Here is a 15,216-nt window from a genome sequence, read left to right as displayed (position 1 = left end):
CCATGGTAGTCATCTTTCCATTGCTATAACAGAACACCTGAGATAATCAAATTATAAAGAAAAAAGGTTTATTTTGGTTTATAGCTTTGGAGGTTCCAGTCCATGACTGGTTGGCTCCATTGCTTTGGGTCTTTAGTGACACAGCATATCATGGAGGGAACACTCATGGAACAAAATTGATAATTTCTAGGAAGCAGAGGAAGAGAGAAAGGGGCATGGGGGCAGGAAGGAAGGAAAAAAAAGAAAGAATGGCTCAAAGTTCTATAATCCCTTTTAAGGACATGTCCCTAATGACCTAAAGACTTCCCACTATGCCCCACCTACCATAGGTTTCACTACTTCCCAATAGCACCACCTTCATGACCACGCTTTTAAGATATAGGCTTTTGGGCTCCCCCAAATCATAAGATGCCTCCAATGAATACCAAATCCACAGATGCTTAGTTTCCTTATATAAAGTGGCAAAGCATTTGCATTTAATCTACACACATCCTCTCATATATTATAAATCATCTCTAGATTACCTGTGATACCTAGTACAATGTAAATGCTGTATAAACAGTTGTTATACTGTACTGTTTAGGGAATATCGACAAAGTAAAAAGTCTATTCATGTTCAGTATATATATATTTCTTTAATTTACTTTATGTTTTATTTTTTGGTACCTGGGATTGAACCCAGAGGCACTTACTCACTGAGCCACATCCCCGATCTTTTTTATTTTTTACTTTGAGACAGGGTCTTGCTAAGTTGCTTAGAGTCTCACTAGTTGCTGAAGCTGGCCTCAAGCTTATGATCTTCCTGCCTCCGCCTCCCAAATTGCTGGGATTATAGGTATGCACCACCATGCCTGGCTTTTATTTTATTTTATACTTATTTATTTTAAAAAATGTTTAAGTTGTTGATGAACCTTTGTCTTCTTTCTTTTTTTTTTTTTTTTTGAGAATTTTTTAATATTTATTTTTTAGTTTTCGGTGGACACAACATCTTTGTTTGTATGTGGTGCTGAGGATCGAACCCAGGCCACACGCATGCCAGGCGAGCACGCTACCACTTGAGCCACATCCCCAGCCCTGTCTTATTTATTTCTATGGGGTGCCGAGAATTGAGCCCAGTGCCTCATACGAGCTAGGCAAGTACTCTTAACACTGAGCCACAACCCCAGTCCTATTTAGTTTTATTTTAAATTTTTTTAACAGTACTAGGGATTGGACCCAGGAACACTCTACTACTGAGCTACATTCCTAGCCCTTTTAGTTTTTAGTTTGAGACAGAATCTCACTAAGTTCCCCAGGCTGACCTTGAATTTGCAATTCTTTTGCCTCAGTCTTCCATGTAGCTGGGATTCTTAGCGAGTGCCATTGGGCCAGGAAAATGCTTCAAAAAAATTGTGTGTTTTTTTTCATCTGTGATTGGTGGAATCATGGACACAGAATCCGTAGATAAGGAGGGCTAATGGTACTATATGATTTTTTTCCCTTTGTTTTTCATAAATATATACTTAGAAGTGGAAATGTTGAATCATATTCTATATCTAATTTCTCAAGGAACTGGCAGTTTCCAAAGTGGTGGCACTATTTAAAAATCTTTGTCAGGGAGTGGGGATGGGGATAGGAGAGATAGTAGAATGAACAGGACATAACTTTCCTTTGCTCCGTATATGAGTACATGACCACGGTAACTCCACATCATGGACAACCACAAGTATGGGATCCTAATTGGAATGGGTTCCATTCCATGTATGTAAAATATATCAAAATACACTACTGGCACGTATATCTGAAAAAACAAACAGAATTTTTTTCAAAGGATTTATCATCATCTAAGGTGAAATCATGTTATATGCTCCTGACTCTGTGTTGTTAGTCAGTTTTCATCACTGTGACAAAATACCTGGGGGCGGGGGGGGAGGAGGAAAGATTTATTTTGGCTCCTGGTTTCAGTCCATGCTTGGTTGACTCCATTTCTTTGGGTGAGGCAGAGCATCATGACCGAAGAGTGTGGTGGAAGAAAGCTGCTCACCTGGTGGCCTCTGAGAAGCAGAGAAAGAGAGAGAGAGGAAGAGCCCGGGAATAAGATATAGTCCCCAAGACTGCAAATTGGTGCAACCACTATGGCAAGCCGTATGGAGATTCCTTAGAAAACTTGTCTTTCCTATTCCCATCCCATGAAAAAGTTTTATGATACGATATTTATCCTTACTGTTAGCATTCATTTTCTTTTTTGGGGGGGGGTACCAGAGATTGAACTCAGGGGCACTTGACCACTGAGCCACATCCCCAGCCCTATTTTGTATTTTATTTAGAGACAGGGTCTTGGCCTTACCGTTGCTGAGGCTGGCTTTGAACTCTTGATCCTCCTGCCTCAGCCTCTTGAGCCACTGGGATTACTGCGCATGCCACAGTGCTGGGCTACATTCAAAACTGCCCCAAATGTAGTTAGAAACAATGTTACATTGCCTCACAGTTTTCAGAGGTCGGGGGTCCCAGCTTAGTTAAGTGCTCCCTTTGGGTTCTGACAAGGCTGTAATTGAGGTGTCTTCTGGGTCTCCTCCTAGGCTTGAGGTCCTCGTCCAGGCTTATGTGGTTGTTCCATGCTCACATGGTTGTCAGCATCTGTTTTCTTGCAGCTGCAGAATTCATGGCAGTTTGCTTTTGCTTCAAGGCCATGAGGAGACTCTGTTGCAGGATTTGCCTGATTAGGTCAGGCCCATCTGAGGTGATGCAAGTCAACTGATCATGGACTTTAATTCTTACTAAAATTCCTTCATTGCCATATAATCCACAGAGTTATGAGAGTAATATTCCATCATATTCACAGGTACTGCCCACACTCAAGGGGAGGGAGTTACATAAGGTCACTGGAGGTCATTTTTGCGTTCTACTTTCCATACATATTATTTTCCATACATATTTTCTACTCTTTTCTTTCCATTAAAAAGACAACAACAGATTTTGCCACCGACTTAATGGATTATTCCAGCTATTTGAAAACACCGGACTGGACAATTTTCAAGGGTAGGAATCTGTGCTTTAAAGCACAGACCAGACCCTTGGACTCTTGGAGGACTGTGGCCAAAGGTGCAGGAAACAGTTTATTCATAACTTGGACAGACAGCGGGAAGGTATCAGTGCTCACCGTCTGAGCTACTTGGACTCCGACCCTCACAAAGAACTCCCATCTTTCCAAGTTGAGTGGAGCCTCTCGGCATGCTGGGTATTCTATTTGGACAACTTCCAAGAGAAGGGAACTCCTGGGACAAACCCAGAAGCTGCCAGTTGTCATGGTTCTACTGGCTCCTGAGCCCAGTGGTATAGCAAGGAGGCAGGGTAAGGTGAGGGACTAGAAAACAGGCCCAGGCCCACCCCAGGGCCATCAGCAAGCACGCGACCTGTGCTCCAGAAGATTCTTTCTGGGCCTGAGATTCCATCCCTGATAGAGGAATGGGTAAGGACTTCTCCCATTCAGAGTATTCGTGGCTTTGAGAGGAAGCAGAGTTGATTTTTCTTGGAGACTGACATGGGAAGGGGACCATCTCCAAAGAGGTGGCTTTATTCTGCTGACCCCTGACCAGATTTGTTCTAGGAAAGATCAGCTATGAAAAGCCAGACTGTGAACTACCCAGGAGCAGGGACAAGGACCTCCCCATCCTCAGACTCCTGCCTCAAGCACAGAACCTGGCACCTAAAACTTTGTTCAGGGCTGGGGACATAGCTCAGTGGTAGAGCTCCTGCCTTGCATACATGAGGCCCTGAGTTCAGTTCCCAGGACCAGGAAAAGAAACCCAAACCAAAAACTTCATTTAGCTGAACAAAAGGACCCAAGAAGTGTGTGTGTGTGTGTGTGTGTGTGTGTGTGTGTGTGTGTTTAAGCATAGGCTTCCCAGATCCTGACACCTAGACTCAGGGTTAAGAACCTATCATGAACTTTGGCCAGTGGGGCTGAGTTCTTCCTAATTAGAAGTAGCTGGAGTGGCATGAAGCTGGGTGACAGGAGACCTGAGTGCCAGTTTCCTGGGTCTGGGTGAAGCCTCAGGCACCTGCAGGGCATCAAAGCACCTCACCTTCAGAACCACTTCTGGCACCTGCCTGGAGGAAGACCGTATCCAGGAGGGAGGGAAGGCTTCTGGGGTGAACTGTAACATGGGGACAGAGAGGTGGGGGATGGGAGGGAGAAGAAGAAAGTCGGGGTGGGGGGCGAGAAAGAAGAGCAGGGGAAACATTGATTTTAAGACTAGGATTTTTTCACTAGACTTAGTGGCACATGCCTGTAATCCCAGCAACACAGGAGGCTAAGGCAGGAGGATCGCAAGTTCAAAGCCAGGCTCAGTAACTTACTGAGACCCTGTCTCAAAATAAAAAATAAAAAGGGCTGGGGATGTGGCTCAGTGGTTAAATGCCTGGCTGGAGGATTGTGAGTTCCAAGCCAGCCTCAGCAACTTAGCAAGGCCCTAAGCAACTCAGTGAGACCCTGTCTCTACATAAAATACAAAATAGGGCTGGGGAGGTGGCGCAGTGGTTAAGTGCCCTTGGATTCACTTCCCAGTACCACCCCACCCCGAAAAAAGGCTAAGTATTTTCCTCTGGGGATTTCCAAAGGTGAAAAATCAAAACAACAATACTACTACTTAAATATCTCTGCTATGGATGGGACATTTGTGTCTACTCCTAATAGAAAAATAAGAGGTGCAGCCTTTGGATGCTTCCTCATGAATAGGATTAGGCCTGAGGAGACTTGGGCTGGGGCTTAGGGGTAGAGCCTTTTCTTAGCATGTGTGAGGCACTGGGTTGATTCTGAGCACCACACAAATAAATAAATAAATAAATAAACGAATAAATAAAGGCCCATCAATGTCTAAAACAGAAAAAGCAATAAAAGGCCTGAGGGAATTTGTTGGTCCCCTCAGCTATGTAAGGACACAGAAGGGACCGGCTGTGAGGAATGGGTTGTCACTAGGTAACAAATGTGTTGTGCTTTGATCTTGGATTTCCAAGCCCTTAAAACTGTGAGTAACAAATTTCTACTGTTTATAAAATACCCGGTCTAGGTAAGAGGTTCCTTATCTTCCTCTGCTGAGTGGGCCAGGTAGGGGTGGCAGGATGTCAGCCTCTCAGCCCTTCCTCTGCTGGCTCCACCAGCCTCTCCCTCCTAAAGTCCAGGAACTGGTCCCTCTGCCTCCACTTATTTCCCAGATATAGCTCTTTCCTTTGTGGAGGCCCCATGTCCTGCCTACATTTTTGTAAAAAGTCACTATGAAACTTTGATCCAAGTATGCAGTTGGAGTATGTCATCCATTCCTGTCTGGATCCGCAATTGGATTGGAGAGTTTAGGAGGAGAAGTTTGGTCTGCCTATTCCAGCCCCTTCTCTTTACTTTCTTCCTGGGGGTTGACCTTTCTACTTTGCTGCGCAGTGAGGTGATCCCATCTGTGCCCCCCTCCCCCAACCCCGCCCCCAGGCCTGCCTTCCTCGGGGGCTGGAGCATCCTCTGGGGTATTTGAGATATCCATCAATATCAGTATTCATCAGGGGTAAACGCGGTCTCCATTTGCTAAGTCATTTGTCTTGTTTCTCAGCCTGCAAAGGACTTGGCTAGGAAAGGGGCGTTCCCGGGCCGGGTCTGCAAGTCAGGGTAAGGGAAGGGTGTGGCCTGCGGAATGGAGGTTCAGGGTGGCTGCGCTTCTTTCCCCCTGGCATCCTGCGCGTTGCAGAGAGGCTGCTACGCTGCGGGCGGAAGCCTGCGCCCGGGCTGTCAGAGCTGCTGAGTCAGCCACTGGCTGCCGGGGAGGAAGGCACCCCGGAGCCATGCACCGCAGTTGGACTCTGGAGGCCGGGCAGGGCCTGTGGAGCGGGCCCAGGAGCCCGCGAGGAAGGGGTTCTAGCGTCTCAGGGAGGAAGAATCAGGTGGCTGTGCTCTGGGGGTCCCCTCCTGTTGGCTGTCTGTGGGACGCCCGGGGACCCTTCACTTTAGTCGGCTCCTGTGTGCTACCTGTGCTTGGAAACGCTCATTAATTTTAATATTAACATAAGCGAAGTTAATTAGGAAGGTGAATCCACTGCAAATAAATCCTTTGATGCATCTACAAAGGAATGGATTATCTATTGTTGGAGATTGTTCTGCTCTGCTCTCTTTCCATTAGCACAGCGCCTGGCGAGCCAAGTGTGAACTATAATTGTTGCTCCATAATGGAATAATGTGTGGTGAGGGCCAGAGGAGTGGCACAGACAATAGGCACAAATGATTTTCAAGGAGGAAGAGGTCACGTTAGGCCAGGTAGACAGCAACGGTTTCACAGAGCTGGGAACTGAAGTAGCTTTCCGCCTAGGGTGATAGTCTACAGCTGGCGTGCTTCATATCATTTCATTGTATGGTTTTTCCCATCTTTTAGTCAATCAGTTCTCAATTGTTGAACATCTAGGTTCATTTCAAAAAGTCTTGTTACTACACATAAAACAGTCCTGATCATGCTTAAACACACATTTTTAATATATTTATTAAAAACATTTTTGGGGGGGTTGCTGGGGATGTAGCTCAGGTGGTAGCGCGCTCGCCAGGCATGCACGGGGCACTGGGTTTCATCTTCAGAACCACATAAAAATAAAATAAAGATGTTGTGTCCACCGAAAACTAAAAAAAATAAATATTAAAAAATTCTCTCTCTAAAATTTTTTTTTTTTTTTTTTTTTTTGGTACAAGAATTTAACCAGGGGCACTTAGCCACTGAGCCACATCCCCAGCTCTTTTTTGTATTTTATTTAGAGACAGGGTCTCACTGAATTACTAAACCTTGCTTTTGTTGAGGCTGGCTTTGAACTCATGATCTTCCTGCTTCAGCCTCCTAACCTACTGGGATTAGACGTATATGGCACCATACCCAGTTGCCTTGTTCTTTTGTACATCCCCTATACATGGAACAGAAACTGGCACATAATAGGTGCTCAATAAATGCATGTTAAATGAATGAATTAAAGAAAACTCAATTTATAGTCCTGAAAATGGTCTTTTGGTGGGTCGAAATTGCAAGAGTTTAATAATAGATAACAAATAGTACTTTTTGAGTTCTTTAGGTATTCACTGAAATACACATTATAAAATCCATTGTTTGGGTTCGACCCTCAGCACCACATGAAAATCAATAAATAAAATAAAGGTATTGTGTCCAACTACAACTAAAAAATAAAATATCAAAGTAAATAAATAAAGTCCATTGTTCAACTTGTGAATGGATATAATTGATATAAGAATCAAAGAAAGGGAAAGTTATTCATAAGAGGGCTGTCTGTACCCAGATAAAACCTGTTGTTTTTACTCTAAGTATGTCATGTATATCTTTTCACATCATTTATGCTTCTTCTAGTTTTTTCTATTTTCTCTCTCTCTCTTTTTTAAATTTTTTTTTTCAGTGCTTGGAATTGAACCTAGCAATATTCTACCACTGACCTATATCCTTAGCCCTTTTTAGTTTTTTGTTTGTATGTTTTTTAGTTTTTGTTTTTGTACCAGGGATTGAACCCAGAGGCACTTAACCACTGAGCCACATCTCCAGCCATTTTTTTATACTTTACTTAGAGATAGGGTCTCACTAAATCAACCAAACTGGCCCGAAGCTTGCAATCCTCCTGCCTCAATCCCTAGGATTACAGGCCTGTACCATCATGCCTGGCTTTCTTCCTAGTTTTTCTAAGACTGCTCAGTCAAATCATTATTTAGCCAGTTCTCTTTTGACAAGCATTTGCCATGTTTCCAGTTTTTTAACATTGTAAACCATGCTGTACTGCATTTCCTTTTGCATATTTCCTGCATGTGTTTACTGGATTTTGTCCTTTTTCTGAGACAATAAAAAATCATACAAACATAAACCTTTAGCCTGGTGTTGGAACTGCAGACTTAGATCTGAGAGCTCTATAGCCCAGGGTGGATGGGAGACGTCACACACGCCCCAGTCATTAAAATCATAGGACTCGATGAGAATGAAGAAGGAAACTGAGCAAAACTTAGAGCCATGGACCATAAGCAGTGTTTGCACACAGAGGGCAGGTCGGGGTAAGGAATTATTCATTCATTCAACAAATATTTATTGAATTGGTATTTTCTAAGAGTCAGGAACAGTAATGCAACATGAGTGCAGTCGATATCGCCCTGTCCTTCCTGTGGTTCCTCACAGGCTAATGGAACAGGGTTGCAGAAAATAAGAAATGAAATCTGACAACCATCACAAGGTGGTTCACACAAGGTGATGTTGAATTACAAAGAGGAGCTACCAAAACTCCCGACTTTAAGACTGTTCTAGAAGTTAACACTGAGGCAGAGACTGGAGTCCAGAGTTAGCAGATGAGAACAGCTTCTGGGAGCAAGGAGGTGGTGCAGGCTGGGGAATAGCACTTTTGAAGGTTCAGAGCCACCAGGGAAGGGGCACATTAAGGCCACTGAAAGAAAAAAAAAGCTATGTGATAGGAGAGTTGGGAATGAGGAAGGTGGTGGGGAGAGGTGAGATTGGGAAATAAGAAGGGGCCATCTGGACTGTGCTAATGGGTTTGCCTTTTAATTTAAAGTCAGTTAAGGAATTTTAAGCAGAGAGGTCATGTGATCAGAATTACCTTAGAAAATTACTCTGAGTGCAATATGGGCTCTGTCCTGAAAGTGAGGTGTGGACGTGGACAGGAATAAAGGGAGAGGGACTTTTATCCCAAATTGAAATGCTGGAGACCACAGAGGGCACGGCGGACCATAGAAGGCAGGGGGGACTGCAGAGGGCAGGGGGACTGCAGAGGTATTCTGGAGGATCAGAAGTGTAATCAACAGAACTTGGTTACAGATTAGATTTAGGGGAGAATAAAAGTAAAGAATCAAAAGATGATGATCAGTGGGGCTGGGATTGTGGCTCAGCGGTAGAGGACTCGTCTAGCATGTGTGGGGCCCTGGGTTCGATCCTCAGCACCACATAAAAATAAATGAATGGAATAAAGATATTGTGTCCAACTACAACTAAAAAAATAAATATTTTAAAAAAGCTGATGATCAGGGATGAAGAAGCTTCTGGTTTGGGTAACAGGAAGAGGAACTGAGAGGACAGGGATGAAAATTTTATTTGGGCAAGTCAAGTTTGAAGTGTTTGTGGAATTGTCCAGTCGAGATGTCAAGACAAAAGAGAGGGGGAGAGCTGGGCTGGATACAAAGATAGATGTCGTTGGCGTCACCATTGGCAAATATCAAGTCCACAATCACCAGGACTTTGACTCTCTTCCGCTTTATGGTACCCTTAGGGTGCAGAACATTGCTTGACTCAAGATGGGTGGTGCTCAATAGATTCGTGTGGACTAAAGGAGTTGGTGAGATCAGCTGAGGCAAGGGAGAAAAGGAGGACGAGGAGAGAAGGCAGAGGGGTGCTACCCCTGCACAGGAGGTAAGGCAGAGGGAGCCGGGGAGGGGCACTGACTTGTCTTGGGCACAGAGAGGGAAAAGCCAGGCGAGGAGAGGCAGGGAGTGGTGAATAGTGTCAATACTATCTAGAATAAGTCAGAGGTGACAACAGGGCCCAAGGGATTTTGGCAATCAGGAAGGCATTGGTAACCTTGGTAAGGTTGTTTACTGGTAAGTTTGGAGGAAAGTTACAGTTCAGAGGAGTGAGGAGTGACCAGGAAAGGTATAGGGGAGAGGACAGGCTGCTAACCCTTTCAGGAAGCTTAATATGGTACTGGGGGGTAGCTCAGTGGTTAAGCATTTGCCTCTAATACCCAAGGCCTTGGGTTCAAAACTCAGCACTGGAAAAAAAAAAATCACACACAAGCAAGAAGTTTGACTGTGAAATAGATATAAAAGGATATGAAAATAAGACTTTTTAAAAAAGAGATGGAGACAATAATATTTTCATGATTTTAAGGAACACCAGCAGCAGGGGTAAATGATCTAAGGACAAGGGAGGGTAAATGTTAGGGAGAAGTCTCTGGAAAGGTGGAAAGGGACAGGATTCCCTCCTTGATGGAGGAACTGGCTCAGTTCAGCAAAGAGACAAGCGCTCATTTCAACCAGAAAAATAAAATACAGATGACAGTGAATTTTCAAGTTGCAGGTGGGAAGTTGGGGATGTTTCTGTCCGATGGCTTCTAGTCCCTCTGTGAGGTCACCAGCAATGATGAGGAAAGGCTACAAAGACAGGGGTGTTAGCACTAGAAGAAAGTTCAGAAGGGAAGGGCCCGTCTTGAGACAGGGGAGCCACTTGGGCCAGTGCCACAGAGAAGAGAACAGGAGGGCAGAGGAGGCACAAGGTCTGGTCAACTGTGGGTTATCCATGGCATCTGAAGTCTCTCGAAAGTGATGGAGGATAGACCTTGTACTACAAAGATGCGTGGAATGAGCAGATGTGTGGGAAGTGAAGGCAGCCATTGTAAATAACTGGAGAGAATTCTGGAAGGAGACAGCAGGGTGGAATGGTGCTAAAGGATGATTTGAACTTAATTCAAGATTTAAAAAAAAAAAATGCAGCCAGGGTTGAAGACACAGCAGGAGCCACCAGAGAGCCACATGGAGAATAATGGAACAGAGAAACCGGAGAGGCATAAAATTCAAAGTTAAGTGAAGGTAGCCCTGAAAATGTGGCAGGATCCTTCACTTTTGTGACAGGAAAGGATTTGGCGGGACTGGTACCCGCAGACATAGACTAAGGAAGATCATTAATTTCTAGACAGATTGTCCATGGGAAGGCAGGGGACACATGTTTTCCCTCTTTCCAAAACTTTTACTTCTCAGGCTACTAGGCATTTGATGCCCAGGCCACCCCTGGCAATCTGACCCATTGGTTGAATCAAAGCCAAGGACTAAGTAAGGATTTGGCAGTCTCCGCCCTGGCCCTAACAGGCTGAGGGATTATTGTTGTTCCTGCCTCACTGTTCCTTTGTGGGAAAGAAGAATCACAGAAACTTGGGTCTGGAAGGGACCTCAGGAAACACGTGGTTCAAATCCCAGAGAATACCTGGAAGAAGTTAAGTCACCCTCACAGAGAGTCTCCCACATGCTTACCTTCTCTCCCTGGCTATTTCTTTGTCACTTCCTTGTCAAACCCTGTAGCATCTCTGTTGTCTATGGAAAGAAGTCCCAAGTCTGTAACTTAGGATTCAAGGCCCTTTACTATTTTGGCCTCACTGGGCTCTGTAAGCTCCAGGCCCTACTTCTCCCTAGAACTTTCATCTGAGCTGATGTTTTCCCCTCAAATTGCAGCACCTAACCTGCTCAGTAAAAATCCTACCAACCTCAATGAAATCCCAATCAAACTCCTAGAAAAAAGGGTTTTTTTCTTTTTGGTGGGAAAAGGGTAGAGGAAATAGAAATTGACAAATGGATTCTAAGATATATGTATAGGAAAGCAAAGAATCTAGAATAGGTAAAATGATATAGTAAAATAATAATAATTTCCTGATAAAAATTGAATATATATAAAGTCCAGAACTAGATTCACATTTATAGAGTCAACTAATTTTGGACGATGTTACCGATGAAGTTCAGGAGGATAAGGATAAGCTTTTCAACAAATGGTGCTGAAATAACTGAATTTCCATATTTAAAAAATGAACATTGACTCTTACTTTTATACTATAAGGATTCTAGAAGAAAAGATAAGAGAATAGCTTCATAATCCTGGAGTAGGTAAAGATTTTTTCCCTAGGTTGCATAAAACAATAGCCATAAAAGAAAAAATCAATTAGATTTCATCAAAATGAAAATCTTCCACACCATTAAGAAAATGAATAGGCAATCCATGATCTCAGAGAAAATATTTGCAAAACAAAGATGCTATCAATAAAATAGAAAGCAATCATACAACTAAATAATGAGAAAAGTAGCACATTAAAAGAAATGGGCAGACATTTCACCAGAGCCTGCTAAACATGAAAAGTGCTCAGTCTCACTAATCAGCAGGGGAATGCAAATTAAAACAATTATATACTCACTAGAATAGCTAAAATTAAACAACTAATGACAACAAATGTTGATGAAGATGTGGAGCAACTGGAATGCTCACACACCATTTTGGAAGCCAATCTGGCAGTTTCTTATAGTTGGGCATGCGCATGTTCTGTGATTCAGCAATTAAATGTCTAAAATTCACACAAGAAAGAGAAAAACATGTCTTCAAATTCTTCTGACTTTGCCACTTAACTAGTTGAGTGTCTGTGTTACTCAGGGTTCTCCAGAGAAACAGAACCAATAGGACCTATATCTATAGGAAGGGAGGGAGGTAGATGATAGATGGACAGACATGAGGAATTGGTTCACATGATTAAGGAAACTGAGAAGCTCCAAGATCTACTGTTGGCAAGCTGAGACCCAGGAGAGCTGAGGTATAGTTCCAGTCTGGGTCTCAAAATAGTGGAAAACGGATGCGTCATCTAAAAGTTAGGCTGAAAGAGCAAATTCTCCCTGACTTAGCCCTTTGTTCAGACCTTCAGTGGGTTGGTTGAGGTTTACCCACATTAGAGAGGGTCTGTCAGTTCAAATGCTAAATCTCATTTAGAAACACACTCAAGGATACCCAGAACAATGTTTAACCAAGTATTTAGGTACCATAGTCCAGCCAAATTGTCACATAAATTGTCCTTCACAAGTCCACCCTTTGTCAACTTAGCACAACAGGTGTTTCCCTAAACCATTCTTAATCTGCAAATAAAGATAGTAACAAGGTCATAATTCTGACTACCATGATTTACCTATCCTGCATACACCCCAAAGAAACACTAACCTCTTCCCCAGAAAAGGAACTACAGTCCTTGAGGGATATTTACTTTCTCTTTGATATCTTGTATCTTTAATATGATGATGTAAAATTAACAATGATGTAAAATTAACAATGTATAAATACCATCATATAAAGTCAACACATCTAATGTTATGAGGAAATAAGAAATGGCAGAAAACAAATATGTCTGCTTAGCACATAGATAGATTAATTTCTGTACCACCCCCCTAATCTATTATTAACTGTCATCTGACTTATGGAACACCTAAAAATCTTAAATTGACTAAAAATATATATAATTTATGGTAACTTTGAAATAAATATTTATGGTTTTAGAGTTCTAGTCTTTTGAAAAAAGAATATATGAATGATTGATGATAATATTTATTAATATTATTAATGACATCATTAATGGTATAATGATAATAAATTATATAATAAGCTCTAGATTATGATGTCCAATTTATTTTAATGCGCCTTAGTCAATTCCATTGAAATATTTGCAGAGGTGAAAACCTGGGTCTAAATGGGTTAATAACAAAGTAAGGAGGACAATTACGGCCCTTGTATCTGTTACTGGTCACATGGCTGTCCCTTCTCCCACTGCCCATTCTGTAATCCCTTTGCCTTCAGCAAGTGTCTCAGCTGTTCTTTACCTGGAGCATTGACTCAACCTTCATTCCTGAAGAGTCTGAGTCTTTCATAGTTCTGGCTGCCTTGGGTTGTTGTAGTTTTCCATTGACCTTAATCACAGGGCATTACCCAAAGCAATCTTCTGCATTCCATTCTACTCTTCCTTACCTCCTCTGTGGAGCAGTAATCCAGTTTCCCCTTGGTAGTCAGGATCAATCGCCCCAGCCAGCACCACATACACCCTCCTTTTTTGGTACTGGGGATTTAACCCAGGGGCACTTACCATTGAGCTACATCTCCAGTCCTTTTATTTATTTATTTTTATTCTGAGACAGGGTCTCATTAAGTTGCTTAGGATTTCACTGTTGCTGAAGCTGGCCTTGAACTTGAGATCTTCCTCTCTCAGCCTCCTGATACCATTTCCCTTTTTGTCTATTGATTCAGAGTATAAATAGGCCAGGTGGAAGTCTTGACTTGCAGTTCAATGAAATCATTGTTATATATAGATATAGATAATAGATATAGATATATAGATATAGATACATGGATAGATATAAATATGTTTATTTATTTGTTCTACTTAGTTATGCATAACAGTAGAATGCATTTTGACACATCATACATAAATGGAGTATAACTTCTCATTCGTCTGGTTTTACATGATGTAGAGTTCCACAGGTCATGTAATCATATCTGCACATAGGGAATAATGTCCAATTCATTCTACTTACATTCCTACCCTCATACCCACTCCCCTCCCTTTACTCCCCTCTGCATTGTTATGTCTTCTGATGGAAGTGGCTCCCACTGGAACTGAGACCTCTAGGCCAGTAGGGAAAAATGTGTATGAGAATAGGAAATAAAAATTAGGTCAGGGGTCACTAGGGCTATTAGTGTGTGGTACCACTCATATTTCTACTTCTTGATTTTTGGACTTATAAATCTCAGCTAGGGGAGACACAGTACTGTATACCGGAGCACGTACAGCTTTTTGGAGAGCTGTTTCAGATCTACAATGTATTGCCACCTGGCTGGTCCTGTAACTGACTTTTCAAAAGGCCATTTCAGTTGGGTGTGATAGGGTACACCTGTAAGCCTAGTGACTTGGGAAGCTGAAGCAGGAGAATCACAAGTTGAGGCCAGCCTTGGAAACTTAGCAAGACCCTGTCTCCAAATAAAAAATTAAAAGGGCCGGAGATGTAGCTCAGCGATAACGCTCCCCTGGATTTAATCTCTAGTACTGCACCACCACCACCAACAAAAGTCATTCCACTCTTCTATAAAACTATTGGCTTCAGGACGGTGGGTATGTAAATCAGCTATCCATTACTGCAACAAAATAGTCGAGGAAACATAGTTTATTTATTTATTTATTTTAAAGAGAGAGAAAGAGAGAGATAGAGGAGAGAAAGAGAAATTTTTTAAATATTTTTTTTTAGTTTTCGGCGGACACAATATCTTTTGTTTTTGTATGTGGTGTTGAGGATCGAACCCGGGCCGCACGCATGCCAGGTGAGCACGCTACTGCTTGAGCCACATCCCCAGCCCGTATAGTTTATTTTGGTTCACACTTTTGGCCCCCATTTCTTTGGGCCTGTGGCAAGGCAGCACCTCATGATGGGGAATGGATGGCAGAGCAAACTCTGCATGGCCAAGATGTGAAAAAGAAAACAGGAACCTACATTCTCCTTCAAGGGCACACCCCCAAAGTCCTAAAATATTCCACTAGGCCCACCCCTTAAAATTTCTACCACCTTCCAGTAGCACTACTCTGGGGATCAAGCTTTTAATGCATGTGCCTTTGCGGGGCATTCTAGATCCAAAAGGTAGCAATGGGAAACATGGGAAGATC

This window comes from Callospermophilus lateralis, chromosome 3 (genome assembly GCF_048772815.1).
Source record: "Callospermophilus lateralis isolate mCalLat2 chromosome 3, mCalLat2.hap1, whole genome shotgun sequence".
Taxonomy (NCBI): Eukaryota; Metazoa; Chordata; class Mammalia; order Rodentia; family Sciuridae; genus Callospermophilus; species Callospermophilus lateralis.
This window is presented reverse-complemented; position numbering follows the sequence as displayed.